The sequence below is a fragment of the Dendrobates tinctorius genome, unplaced genomic scaffold (assembly GCF_039654945.1).
Source record: "Dendrobates tinctorius isolate UK_male_01 unplaced genomic scaffold, ASM3965494v1 ptg000332l, whole genome shotgun sequence".
Classification (NCBI taxonomy): Eukaryota; Metazoa; Chordata; class Amphibia; order Anura; family Dendrobatidae; genus Dendrobates; species Dendrobates tinctorius.
Window position 1 is genome coordinate 6,580,203 of NW_027361998.1, and position 15,641 is coordinate 6,595,843.

Genomic DNA, 15,641 nt, shown 5'->3' on the forward strand with positions numbered 1-15,641 from the left:
ATTCTATATAACTGTAGATAAGCCCCAGATGTACCTGAAAGATAAGAAAAACAAGTTAGATTATACTCACCCAGGGTCCGGTCCAGTCCTATGGGTGCTGCGATCCGGTTTGGCGCCTCCCATCTTCTAGCAATGACGTCCTTCTTCTTACTTCTGCCACGGCTCCTGCGCAGGGGCACTTTATCTGCCCTGTTGAGGGAAGAGCAGAGTACTGCAGTACGCAGGTGTAGGTACGTGTGCCGACTGGGGGATGGTCCCTTTCGGCCACGTAACAGACTGGAGGCAGAGGTAAAAATCCGTTCAATCAGGTCCAAAACTTTATTTGGTGTCCTCTTGACACCCACAGCAGACACACGAGCTTCTGCTCCCTGGCCTGGGTACCTGTCGCCTTCCTTCTGCATCGATTGGCGAAGACCCTCCCGGCTCTTTCACCATGGCTGCCATTAGGCCCATGGCCACATCGCTTCCTCCTGGCTAAGTCTGCCTGCTGTACACTAACTCACTCTTCGGTGTCCCAGCCGTCCGATACCCAAACCTTCCTTCAGTCACTACTGTCCCTTCCTGCGGTTGCCTCCACAGGACCACCCCCCTCTCCGAGTAACCATCTCTAGCTCTCATCTGTCCTTCCTGAGCTTCTCCTCTCTCCATCCTCTCCTATGTTCTACTTACTTCTTTCTTCCCTGTGGGTGTCTCTCTACCCTGCCCCGGGACTCTCTCTGGAAATCCCCTTCTCCGTCCCGTAACTCCACCCACCATGACTCTGCGGTTTCCTAGCCTTAAGCTGCTGTTAAGCCCTTTTCTCATTGCTCCCTGCCTCCATCTTGTGGCCAAAGCCCAGTACTACGTCGTCCTGCTTCTCACTGCTCTTTGTCTCCATCTTGTGGTCAAAACCCAGTACTACATCATCCTGCATTAATTCCCAGTTGTTAACCATATACATACAATAAAGCATAGTGCACATCATCTTTTACATGTTCTTTTCATCTCAGACAGGTCCACAGGTCAGTCCACCCCCTACATACCTCCTTCCTTTAGCCATTGTCGTCCCCGACAATCTTGTACCCTTCGTTTTCCCTTTTTGAACTTCCCCACTTTCTTTTGTCTGTGTGACCGGCTGCTGACCAGAGTCCAGAGCCCTCTAGCTCTACACGGGATGCTGGACAAAGTAGGGAGCAATCATGCTCCGAGTAGCTTATGGCTACCCGCAGGCACTTGCGCCTCTATGACAATTCCCTTTCAGTTGGGTAGGACCACCTGGACTCCTCAACAGGTGCTCTCCCCCACTTTTCTCACTTTCAGAACTGCCTTTAATTCTAGGGCAACATGGCTGAGACTCTGGCCTACCAGGTCACCATTTGCCCCCATCCTTCACTTCGGGTATCTTTCCACCTAGGACCTGAAAGGTGGAACACTGTCTGTTCCAATTCACAAACTATCCTGTACCTTCTTTTTATAATTAGTTATGGCAAGCATTTTATCCACTTCTTCACACTTTGGACCCTCTTCTTGAACATATTTTCAATATAACAATTCACCCACCTTTCTAGCAACATTTAAACTATTCTGCATATTCTGTTACATCCTTTACCAGTTGTAACTTTAACTATTTATTTTAACAGTATTAACTTCTCTATAGCAAGTAAACACTATCTGGGAACACGAGAGCGCCACCTTTCTTTATGGATAGTACCCCCACCACATCCCGGCTGCATCAGGAACAGGGTTTCTTCCCTACGGGGACGCAGAACAGTCCCCTAAGCTGCGCAACTGCGCACAGCAGTCGCGGTAGTCCATGAACATCAACGGCACTCCAGGCCATCTCGTGAAGGCCAATGGTCTCTGCCTGCAGAAAGGAACTCCACAGCCATGGGGCCCCCATGATGTCTGGCAGTCCCTGGGCCACATGTGTCCAATGCCCAAGACCCAGGAGACCACCTTCCCTTCACGGGGTTCCGTATTCTTTGGGGTACACGATCACATCTACCGCATAGTAGCTGTGTGGGGCAGTACTCTTTATAGGACACCCAGTCCCCCACCTGCAACACCCTCCCATTCTTAATGGAGGCTCCATTAAGGTACACCTTATGGCCAGTATCTGCCTCTCTAATAAACCCATAGACCCACTCAACGTTTGTGTATACGAGCCGCTCATGGCTCCGGGGAACGGACATGGCGGCTTCCCCCTTCTCATGGAGGGCGGCCCAGATCTCCTGCTCCTTGTTTTTCTTCTTGGCGATGATATCAGCAATCCAGACGGCTCCGCGTAGGCCGCAGCCCGAGCCGAGAGTGGGGCAGAGGTGGTTGCGGGCACCGGTGAGTAGGCCGCAACCGGGGCCGAGAATGAGGCAGAGGCAGCCGCGGGTGCCGTTGGGTGGGCCGTGGATCCGCACTGCACTGGGGACATGAGACAGGGTGATGCCGGTCGGGGCTGTGCCATGTCGAGGGCGCGGGCCCTAGACCTGGCACACCCTTGGGCCGATGGTGAGGACCCAGGGGAAACTGGGTGGGGAAGCTGGGGACTGGTACTGGAGTCCTCGGGCCTAGCGTGTGTATGAGGTGGGGAGACGGAGGCTGCCTGCGATGCTGCCGGCTGAGTCAGGGGAACACTCACCTCCCCCGTTGCCACGGCCTCCTCCAGCTGGGCGGGCCCGTTGTTGAACTTTTTCCAGGCAAGCGTCCGGTATGCCAGCTGTGAATCCCAGGCACAGGTGATGCGGCGAGCCTCGACCTCCCGCCGCCTCTGCCACTCCACCCGTCCGAGGCCATGGCAGCTGCAGTGTCTCATCGTGTCCATTCTTCCGGGGCTCAATGGCTCCAAGCAGCTGCACCAAGCCTGATAAGTGGTGCCACTCCCGTTCTTGGGTAGGGCATGGGTTGGCCCCTCCACCCATTGTCCAGCGTTCACCTTTCACCTTCCTTCTGCTTCGATTAGCGAAGAGTCTGCCCGCTGTACACCTACTCACTCTTCGGTGTCCCAGCCATCCGGAACCCAAGCCTTCCTCAGTCACTGCCATCCCTTCCTGCAGCTGCCTCCTCAGGGCCATCCCCCTTCTCTGAGCAACTGTCTCTAGCTCTCCTCTGTCCTTCCTGAGCTTCTCCTCTTTCCATCCTCTCCTGTTCTCTTCTTGCTTCTTTCTTCCCCGTGGGTGTCTCTCTGCCCTGCCCCTGGGACGCTCCTCTCTTATATCTCCTCTCTCTGGAAATCCCCTTCTCAGTCACATAACTCCGCCCACCATGACTCTGCGGTTTCCTAGCCTTAAGCTGCTATTAAGCCCTTTTCTCACTGCTCCCTATCTCCATCTTGTGGCCAAAACCCAGTACTACGTCGTCCTGTTTCTCACTGCTCTCTGTCTCCATCTTGTGGTCAAAACCCAGTACTACATCATCCTGCACTAATTCCCAGCTGTTAAACATATACATACAATAAAGCATAGTGCACATCATCCTTTACGTGTTCTTTCCATCTCAGACAGGTCCATAGGTCAGTCCACCCCCTACACAGGCGCCGGGAAAGGTCAGAGAGATCCGGCACCTGCGCACTGCAATACTTTACTCTGCCCTCAATAGGGCAGATATAGGACGCCTGTGGAGGAGCTGCAGAAGTAAGAAGGAGGACGTCATTGCTAGAAGATGGGAGGCGCCGGACCGAACTGCGAAACCCAACGCACCCGCCCCCCCCCCGGTAAGTATAATATAACTCGTTATTCTTATCTTTCAGTTTACAACCGGGGCTTATCTGCAGCATTACAGAATGCTGTAGATAAGCCCCTGATGGTGGTGGCCGCAGCTTATAGGCCAAAAATGAGGTGACAGATTCCCTTTAAGCTTTAATTGCAATGTTTTCTCTGATTTTTTGTAACTTTAATTTAGAATAAATAATCTATTATATTCGGCAGAACCTTGGACATCTGACTCCGGAGATTGGCTGTTCTGTAGATCAGGTAGGAGGAATGTAGAGCCGGAAGAAAATCTAAAGGAACATAAACCCATCCAAAGTGTGCCCAGCAAAAAAAATAATAAAAGCCAAAAATAATATGTCCAATGAAGTATATAGTGCTGTATATAAAGGTGATGGATACAAATTTCATCGCTGAGTAATATGAGCCCAAATTGATGGATAAATTACTGCTCCTCTTCATCTTTACTGTGTGATCATACAAGGAGGTGAAGAGGACGACGGAGGAGATGTAAAAGAAAATCAGTGGGATGGAGGCTCCGATGGCAAGACTGCGTATCATACTGACATCAAAGCAATCTGTGGTTAGATTATCCATGGTTGTAATGTATGTCCCTCTAACGGCCACATTAGTGGGAGCCATAAACACGTACACCAAACTGCTTAAAGCAGAAAGAAATCCACAGGCTACAATGAGATGATCAGTCCTGTGTACAATAATTGTCCTAAGAAACAGGAACAGTCCAGTGCGGAGGTTGGAGATCTTTAGGCAGAAGACTATTATGAGCAGAGATGTTAGCCAAATATTGGCAAATGTAAAAAAAGCATAAACCCTGCATATGCTAAACCAAATTACATGTGTTGTTGGGATGCTCAAGGCAAACGTAGAAACAAGCAAATACAAGTTATTGACACACTGAGTGCACATCCTGGAAAACGCAAGAGCAGATATAATGTGGTCAATAGGAGTCACTGATCGTCCTTTCCACCAGTCATTGACATTGATGCCGATAATAAATGAATGGATCACCAGTGCAGAAAAAAGAGTAAATAATATGAAGGCCGGGAGACCCACTAACGAGATGGTGTCACCCTCAGTGGAGTCAGCCATCTCTTCTGTGAGGCTCCTGAAAACACAAGAAGGCTTTATTGAAGATTTCATGGCAAAGTTTTATGCAATTTATTCAAATCCTGAAATATTCACATTGGAAATGCAAACTATATCACACAGACTCCGAGCCGGGCCAGGTCTCCAAATGCAGAGCAGATCACATAACATATCAAGCTCAGTTTACAACTGGTAGGACAGAAGAGGAAAAATTCAAATAGTCCTTTTCAATAAAAAATAAAATATTTTGCATGTACCGATCCAAAGATAGCCTTAATGGAGAAAATTATTGGGACACGTGATCCAATCATTGAGTTTACATTTATCGTACAGTCCCATTGCCCCCATCTCCCTCGTGTACAATCTCTGTCTCCCAACTTGCCAATAAGTCCTAGTACCTAGACTATTTGCACAATTGTACGTTTGCAACCATGTGTTAATACTAATGCAAAGGCTCTTGTTTTGCAGCAAAAACTGCAAAAACTGCAGCTGTCACTCTTATTCATTCCTGTCTGGACTTCTGCAACTCTCTACTGATCGATCTCCTGCCAACCAAACTTTCTTCTCTCTAGTCCATCCTGAATGCACCACCAGGGTCGTATTTCTGTCCCGCCGCTACAACAATGCCTCCACCCTGTGCTAGTCATTGCACTGGTGCCCATTCACTACAGAATACAATACAAACTTATCTATCTTACTCACAAAGATCTCCATAGATCTGCACCTCTCTACCTTTCCACCATCATCTCTATCTATCACCCTACCTGTGCCCTTCATTCTGCTAATGATCTAAGACTAACGCCTCCATAATCTGAACTTCGCACCTCCATTTCTGAATCTTCTCTTCTGCTGCACAAGTTTTCTGGAGTGCACTACCCAAGACGATCCAACTAATATCTAGCCTCCACATTTGTAAGTGTGCAAGACCGCTACATCATCAAAGGTCATTGTCGGAAGGCATCGCTGGGGACGGGACTTGCCGGGAGCATCGCGAGGATCGAGGACGCTGCGTGGGACGCCGGAAGGTGAGAAAAGCACAATTTTTATTTTTTTATTATTTTAAACGTTATATTTTTTTACTACTGATGACTGATGCCACGTAGGCAGCCTCACTACTAAAAAGTTTGTTAAACTTGTCAAACACTATGTTTGACGAGTGTGACCAACCTGTCAATCAGCTTTCCAAGCGATGCTACAGATCGCTTGGAAAATGCTAGCATTCTGCAAGCTAATTACGCATGCAAAACGCTAGTTTATCATGGGAAATATGCGGAAATTATGTATGTGGAATTTTAGCGCATTTCCCGCGGCAGGGAGTTGCGGAATTCCCGTGGAAATTTCCGCGGGAATTCCTAACGTGTGCACATAGCCTAAATCACAGAGATATGTCACACAAAATACTTAATATGTAACATTTTCCACATGTCTACTTTACATCAGCACAATTATGGAACCAATTTTTTTTTTGTTAGGAAAATATAAGGGTTAAAATTTAAACAGCAATTTCTCATTTTTACAACACCATTTTATTTTTAGGGACCACATCACATTTGAAGTCACTTTGATGGGTTTCTATGATAGAAAATACACAAAAGTGACAACATTCTAAAAACTGCACCCCTCAAGGTGCTGAAAACCACATTCATGAAGTTTATTAACCCTTCAGGTGCTTCGCAGTAATTTTTGGAATGTTTTTAAAAAATGAACATTTAACTTTTTTTCACAAAAAAATTACTTCAGGTCCATTTTTTTTTATTTTACCAAGAGTAATAGGAGAAATTGGATCCCGAAAGTTGTTGCAAAATTTGTCCTGAGTAAGCTGATACTGCATAAGTGGGGGTAAACCACTGTTTGTGCGCATGGCAGAGCTCGGAAGAGAAGGAGCGCCGTTTGACGTTTCAATGCAAAATTGGGTGGAATTGAGATTGGACGCCATGTCGCGTTTGTAGAGCCCCTGATGTGTCTGAACAGTGGAAACCCCCCACAAATGACACCACTTTGGAAACTGGACCCCATAAGGAACTTATCTAGATGTGTGGTAAGCACTTTGAACCCCCAGGCGCTTCATAGAAGTTCATAACATACAACCGTAAAAATGAAAAATCATATTTTTTTTACAAAAGTGATCTTTTTGCCCGCAAGTTTTTTATTTTTACAAGGTTAACAAGAGAAGTTGGACCCCAAAAGTTGTTGTCCAATTTGTCCTGAGTACGCTGATATCCTATATGTGGGGGGTAAATGACTGTTTGAGAGCACAGCAGAGCTCGAAGGGAAAGACGTTTGACTTTTTCAATGCAGAATTGGCAGGAATTGAGATCGGACACCATGTCACATTTGGAGAGCCTGTTATGTGCCTAAACAGTGGAAACCCCCCAGTTCTAACTCCAACCCTAACCCCAACACACCCCTAACCCTTATCTCAGTCCTAACCATACCCTAACCACAAACCTAACCCTAAGACACCCTTAAACCTAATCCCAACCCTAACCTTTACTCTAATCCCAACCCTAACCCTAATCTCAACCCTAACCCAAACCCTAACCCTATCTTTAGCCACAACCCTAACCCTATCTTTAGCCCCAACTCTAACCCTAACCTTAGCCCCAACCCTAACCCTAAGTTTAGCCCTAACACTTCACTTCAAGTTCACTTTCTTTTCTATATCTTTATTTTGGAATAAGAAACCAATGACATTCTGCAGAAACTTGGACATCTGACTCCGGAGTCTGGATGTTCTGTGGATCAGGTAGGAAGAATGTAGACCGGTCGCAAATCCATGACAAGATAAAGCCATCTAAGATTTACACAGAAAACATTATAATATATGACGCGAGCAAAATGTCCAGAGAAGTATATAGTGGTATATATGAAAGTTACAGATACAAATTTCATTGCTGAGTAATATGTCTCCAAATTGATGGATAAATTACTGCTCTTCTTCATCTTTACAGTGTGATGATATAATGAGGTGAAGAGGAGAACGGAGGCGGTCACATAGAAAAGTAGTGGGATAAAGGCTCCTGGAGCAAAAACATATATGAATCATAGAATCATAGAATCATAGAATCGTAGAGTTGGAAGGGACCTCCTGGGCCATCTGGTCCAAAGCAGGATTCGCTAAATCATCCCAGTCAGATGTCTGTCCAGCCTCTGTTTGAAGACTTCCATTGAAGGAGAACTCACCACTTCTCGTGGCAGCCTGTTCCACTCATTGATCACTCTAACTGTCAAAAAGTTTTTTCTAATATCTAATCTGTGTCTCCTCCCATTCAGTTTCATCCCATTGCTTCTAGTCTTTCCTTGTGCAAATGAGAATAAAGTTTATCCTTCTACAATGTGACAGCCCTTTAGATATTTGTAGACAGCTATTAAGTCTCCTCTCAGTCTTCTCTTTTGCAAACTAAACATTCCCAAATCCTGCAACCTTTCCTCATAAGACAGGGTTTGCAGACCGGTCACCATTCTGGTCGCTCTTTTCTGAACTTGCTCCAGTTTGTTGATGTCTTTTTTAAAATGTGGTGCCCAAAACTGGACACAATATTCCAGATGAGGTCTGACCAAAGAGGAGTAGAGGGAAATAATGACTTCACGTGATCTAGACTGTATGCTTCTGTTAATACATCCTAGAATTGCATTTGCCTTTTTTGCTGCTGCATCACACTGTTGACTCATATTCAGTCTGTGATCTATTAGTATACCCAAGTCTTTTTCACATGTGCTGTCACTTAGCCCTATTCCTCCCATTCTGTATATGCTTTTTTCATTTTTATTGCCCAAATGTAGTACTTTGCATTTCTCCCTGTTAAAAACCATTCTGTTAGTTGCTGCCCACTTCTCCAGTTTATTTAAATCTTTTTGAATCCTCTCTCTCTCTTCTCTAGTATTAGCTATCCCTCCTAGCTTTGTGTCATCAGCAAATTTAATCAGTTTACCCTCAATTCCTTCATCTAAATCATTGATAAAGATGTTGAACAATACAGGGCCCAGGACAGAGCCCTGTGGTACCCCACTTGAGACATTCTTCCAACTGGATGTGCAGCCATTTACGACCACTCTTTGGGTCCGATCACTAAGCCAGTTATGAATCCACCTAACAGTTGCCTTGTCCATTCCATACTTAGTCATTTTTTCAATAAGAATTGTATGAGAGACTTTGTCAAATGCTTTGCTGAAGTCAAGATATACTATATCTACAGCATTTCCTTGATCCACCCAATCAGTGATACCGTCATAGAAGGAAATTAAGTTAGTCTGACATGACTTATTAGTTACAAACCCATGCTGACTCTGTTTAATCACTTCATTCTTATCCAGGTATTGACATACATGTTGTTTAATAATTTGTTCAAAGATCTTTCATGGTATAGAAGTCAGACTCACCGGCCTATAGTTGCCTGGGTCCACCTTCTTCCCCTTTTTGAAGATAGGAACAACATTTGCTCTTCTCCAGTCTTCTGGCACTTCTCCTGTTCTCCAAGAATTTTCAAAGATTATGGAGAGGGGTTCAAAAATTTCTTCTGCTATCTCCTTCAGTACTCTGGGGTGTAATTCATCTGGACCTGGAGACTTGAATTCATTTAGGTTAGCTAAGTGTTTCCTCACTATCTTTCTGTTTATAGATATCCTGGATTCTTCTATTCCCTTAATAGGACAGTGAATAACAGTTGATGTTACATTTCCTTTCTGAGAGAAAACAGATGCAAAATAGGAATTTAAAAGTTCAGCCTTCTCAACATCCTGTCTTACCATTTCATCATTTTCATCCTGTAAAAATCCTATAGCATCTTTGACTTTTCTTTTACTTTTGACATATCCCCAAAATCCTTTATTATTGCTTTTGACATCTCTTGCAAGCCTCAATTCATTTTCAGCTTTAGATAATCTGATTTGTGCCCTGCAGGTTCTGCAGACAGCATTATATTCTTCTTTAGATATGCCTCCCTCTTTCCATTTTATAAACATTTTTTTCTTCCTTTTTAGCATGTGCTTAAGTTCTGTGTTCATCCATCCTGGTTTCCTTAAATGCTTCCTATTCTTCCCTCTTTTCGGAATTGTTAACAACTGTGCTTTGAGAATTTCATTTTTCAAGATTTCCCATCCCTCCTGGACATTTTTGTCTTTAAGGATATCCAGCCATTGGATCCCTCCAATTCTCTTTCTGAATCCCTTAAAATCTGCCTTTCTGAAATCTAACCTTGACGTCTGAGTCTTCACAGGTCTTCCGCCTCTAGTTATCCAAAATTCTAAAATAGCATGGTCGCTACCTCCTAGGGTCCCAGCCACTTTTACCTCCTCAACCATTTCCTCCCTGTTTATAAGGATTAGATCCAAGGTAGCAGTTCCCCTTGTTTTCTCCCTTACCTTTTGGAAGATAAAGTTGTCAGCAAGAGAGGATAAGAATTTCCTTGACCTGTTAGTTTTGCCTGAGAGAGATTCCCAACAAATGTCTGGATAGTTGAAATCTCCCATGATAACTATGTCATATTTTTTGGAGAACTTGGCCATTTGATGCATAAAGAGTTCATCCATATCTTCAGCTTGCACAGGCGGCCTGTAGTAAATGCCTGCAATGGTGTCCTTTCCATTGTTATGTCCTTGTATTCTTACCCAAACAGTTTCCACAGAACTCCCAGTCTCTGAGGCTTCAATCTCTGTGCAGATATACTTGTTTCTAACATACAATGCGACACCCCCTCCTCGTTTATCAAGTCTGTTTCTTGCAAATAAGTTGTATCCTTCTAGTCTTGTATTCCAATCATGTGTATTTTCCCACCAAGTTTCAGTGATTCCAATGACATCATATTTCTTTTCCTGTGTTAGTAGTTCCAATTCTCCTTGTTTGTTGCCCATGCTTTGTGCATTAGTATAGAAACATTTTAGTTTGTGATTGGTTTCTCTTTCTCCAATATTTTTTTTAATTAGATTCTTTCGTCTTTGTTCTTCCTTTCCACTTCTAATAGCAGAGTTCTCAATAGCATTTGTCAGGTGTATGGCTTTTTCTGGTCTTTTGCTTCCCTTCCCATGTTGTTCTAGTTTAAAGCTCTCCTTACAAGTGTAGCAAGGCGACTCCCAAATACATGCTTTCCAGTCTTCGTAAGGTGCACCCCATCTCTAGCAAGTAGTCCATCGTATAAGTAGTTCACTCCGTGATCCAGAAATCCAAATCGTTGCTGACGGCACCATCGACGTAGCCAGTTGTTCACCTGCAGAATCTTATTCCACCTCCTTGTTCCATGGCCATCCACTGGGAGGATGGAAGAGAAGACCACCTGCGCTCCCAGTTCTTTCACTTTCTTGCCTAAGTCTTCAAAGTCTCTGCAGATGGTTTCCAGGTCGTTTCTTGCGGTGTCATTTGTCCCCACATGTAGTAGCAGGAATGGGTAGTCATCTGTAGATCTGAAGAGTCCTGATATCCTGTCAGACACATCTTTAATTTTTGCACCTGGAAGACAGCACATTTCTCTTGAAGTTATATCCGGTCTGCAGATAGCGGCCTTTGTTCCTCTCAACAGGGAATCCCCCATGACCACCACTCTCCGTTTCTTTTTCACAACATTTTTCTTTCTCCATCCAGGAGGACTCTGAGGGCGTACAAGGTTGCTGTTTGTGGGCAAAGTCTTATCCTGATGTATTTCTTCATCGTTTTCCTGCGTGAGAGCCTGGTACTGGTTCCTGAGCAGTATGGGTGATGACTGCCTCCTGATCCTCCTGCTTCTCTGGGTCACATGTCTCCATTCCTCTGTTTCTTCAGGTGCACTTCGAATGTCTTCTCTTTCTGTAACATGAAGAGATAATTCTGCTCTGTCCAAGAACTCTTCACCTTCCTTAATGATCTTCAACGTAGCTAACCTCTCTTCGAGATTTTGCAACTTTTCCTCCAACAGGGACACAAGCTTGCATTTGTGGCATGTGAAGTTTGGCTTTTCCACTGGTAAGTCTGTGAACATGTAGCAAGAAATGCAGCTCACCAAATGGCTCCTGGCCTCTTCCATCTTGAGATTTCTTAAAGACGATGAAAGATGAGCCAAAATTCGCGCGCCTATCGGCGCGCGGTTTTTCCGATTTCCTCTTTTCAGCTGCAACGGCCAAAACCCAGTGATCGTTGAGCTCGCGGAGACTCTTCACTTATCCCAGAAGGCACTGGGAATATGCAAATGATCTCCTCAAGACTCTTCCCCTGGTTTATGGAGGTAATGTAGAGGCAATCGGTGCTTTTATTATCCATGGTTCTATTGTAAGTTCCACTAATCATTACTTTACTGTGAGCTGTCAACAAGTAAATCAAGGAATTAAAAGCAGATCAAAGTCCTGAGGCTGCAATGAAATGACCAGTCCTGGGTAACATCACCCTCCTCAGATACAGGAACAGTCTGGTGCGGAGGTTGGAGATCTTCAGACAGAAGACGATGGAGAGCAGAGATGTTAGCCAAATGTTGGAAAAAGTAAAAAAAAGAATAAACCCGGCCTATAATCAACAAAATGACATGTGATTCCTGGCTGCTGCTGAGTCACTGACATTGTCGCCTATAATAAATGAATGTATCAGCAGTCCGGCTGGGAGAGCGATTACAGCCGGGGACAGGAAAAGCAGAAAAATAACCTTAAGGCCCTGTCACACTTAGCGATGTACCAGTGATCCCGACCAGAGATATGACGCGGTCAGGATCGCTGGTGCATCGCTAAGTGGTCGCTAGTGAGCTGCCACACAGGCAGATCTCACCAGCGACATCGCTGGGGACAGGGATCGCTACTTACCTGTCAGACGCGGCGATCCTGCGTCCTCCCGCCCGGCTCCACGCGTCGCTCATCGTCACAGCTGGAAGCGCCACAGGAAGCTGACGACGAGAAACAGTCCTGAACGTTCTCGCGCAATCAGCGATAACCAGCGGGGGAGCCGGTCGTAGGTAAGTATCAGACACAGCGATATCGCTAGCAATATATATATAACGTCACTAGTTATAGCGATATCGCTTAGTGTGACAGGCCCTTAAGTTTCACCATCTCTCCAGTACTATGAGCAACTGAATAACACAACGAGGCATTATCATAGGTTTAATAACAATTTTTTCCATTTTTTCAAATGTTACAATACGTAGTAGGAAAATGCAAACTACATCACATAGAGTCTGAGTCAGACTATTTCAACAAATGCAGAGCAGGTCACTTTGACATGATTTGACAACTAGCGCAATAGAAGAGTAAAGGTATGTGGACAGTAATAGTCACTGTAAATATAAATTAAATTGCTTTTCTTGTGCTAATTTTGATTGACTTTCTGTTTTATACTCCAGAGCTGCACTCACTATTCTGCTGGTGCAGTCACTGTGTACATACATTACATTACTGATCCTGAGTTACATCCTGTATTATACCCCAGAGCTGCACTCACTATTCTGCTGGTGCAGGCACTGTCTACATACATTACATTACTGATCCTGAGCTACATCCTGTATTATACCCCAGAGCAGCACTCACTATTCTGCTGGTGCAATCACTGTGTACATACATTACATTACTGATCCTGAGTTACATCCTGTATTATACTCCAGAGCTGCGCTCACTATTCTGCTGGTGCAGTCACTGTGTACATAGATTACATTACTGATCCTGAGTTACATCCTGATTTATACCCCAGAGCTGCACTCACTATTCTGCTGGTGCAGTCACTGTGTACATACATTACATTACTGATCCTGAGTTACATCCTGTATTATACCGCAGAGCTGCACTCTCTATTCTGCTGGTGCAGTCACTGTGTACATACATTACATTACTGATCCTGAGTTACATCCTGTATTATACCGCAGAGCTGCACTCACTATTCTGCTGGTGCAGTCACTGTGTACATACATTACATTACTGATCCTGAGTTACATCCTGTATTATACCGCAGAGCTGCACTCTCTATTCTGCTGGTGCAGTCACTGTGTACATACATTACATTACTGATCCTGAGTTACATCCTGTATTATACTCCAGAGCTGCACTCACTATTCTGCTGGTGCAGTCACTGTGTACATACATTACATTACTGATCCTGAGTTACATCCTGTATTATACTCCAGAGCTGCACTCACTATTCTGCTGGTGCAGTCACTGTGTACATACATTACATTACTGATCCTGAGTTACATCCTGTATTATACTCCAGAGTTGCACTCACTATTCTGGTGGTGCAGTCACTGTGTAGTGTACATACATTATATTACTGATCCTGAGTTACATCCTGTATTATACTCCAGAGCTGCACTCACTATTCTGCTGGTGCAGTCACTGTGTACATACATTACATTACTGATCCTGAGTTACATCCTGTATTATACCCCAGAGCTGCACTCGCTATTCTGCTGGTGCAGTCACTGTGTACATACATTACATTACTGATCCTGAGTTACATCCTGTATTATACTCCAGAGCTGCGCTCACTATTCTGCTGGTGCAGTCACTGTGTACACACATTGCATTACTGATCCTGAGTTACATCCTGTATTATACCCCAGAGCTGCACTCACTATTCTGCTAGTGCAGGCACTGTGTACATACATTACATTACTGATCCTGAGTTACATCCTGTATTATACTCCAGAGCTGCACTCACTATTCTGCTGGTGCAGTCACTGTGTACATACATTACATTACTGATCCTGAGTTACCTCCTGTATTATACTCCAGAGCTGCACTCACTATTCTGCTGGTGCAGTCACTGTGTACATACATTACATTACTGATCCTGAGTTACATCCTGTATTATACTCCAGATTTGCACTCACTATTCTGCTGGTGCAGTCACTGTGTACATACATTACATTACTGATCCTGAGTTACATCCTGTATTATACTCCAGAGCTGCACTCACTATTCTGCTGTTGCAGTCACTGTGTACATACATTACATTACTGATCCTGAGTTACATCCTGTATTATACCCCAGAGCTGCACTCACTATTCTGCTGGTGCAGTCACTGTGTACATACATTACATTACTGATCCTGAGTTACATCCTGTATTATACCCCAGAGCTGCACTCACTATTCTGCTGGTGTAGTCACTGTGTACATACATTACATTACTGATCCTGAGTTACATCCTGTATTATACTTCAGAGCTGCACTCACTATTCTGCTGGTGCAGTCACTGTTTACTGTAAGGTAGCACTTATTGTTAGTGTTGGGGGACACTCACTTGGCAGCAGATTAATAGGGTCAGGCACGGGTTTTTTCAGATAACCAGTCCTTATGGTTTATTTTTACGCAGCATAAACCATGGAAGTGTGGCGCCCCGGAGGCTTCAGTCGCCACAGAGGTACTGCACCTTCTCCTAAGGTGTAGTGCCCCACCATCCAGGTAGGCTGGGAACTCCTTTCCGCATTCCAACACCTGCACCCCACACACAGGATAGTTCAGCAGGGACCCATCCATGCTTTATGCTGGAAAGGTCATAGGGTGCCTTTTGTGGTCCCTGGCTTTGTAACACAAGAGGTGCTGGGGAGGCGGGTGGAGTTAGGTATAAAAGGGAAGGAAGAGTGAAAGTTATTGGTTAGTTGGTTGGAGGAGAGAGAAGAGAGAAGATGGATGTCTGAGGGACGTGCTGCAGCAGGTCCCAGTGATCTGGGCTGCTGGCACGAGAAAGAAAAGAGAAAGAGACTGATATGATTGACAACCTAACCTTCCATAAGAGAGAGAGAACAGATCGGAATGAAGGAGAAGAGGACGGTGGGAAGCAGGTTGAGAAAGAGAGAGAACCCTTCCAGTCCAGAGAGCGCAAAGGCCGGGGCCCGGTCCCCGAGGTTGATTGGATCTTTATGTCCGGCAACAGACACCGGAGGAGTAGTGAGCCGCCAACGCCTTTCTCCCATCAT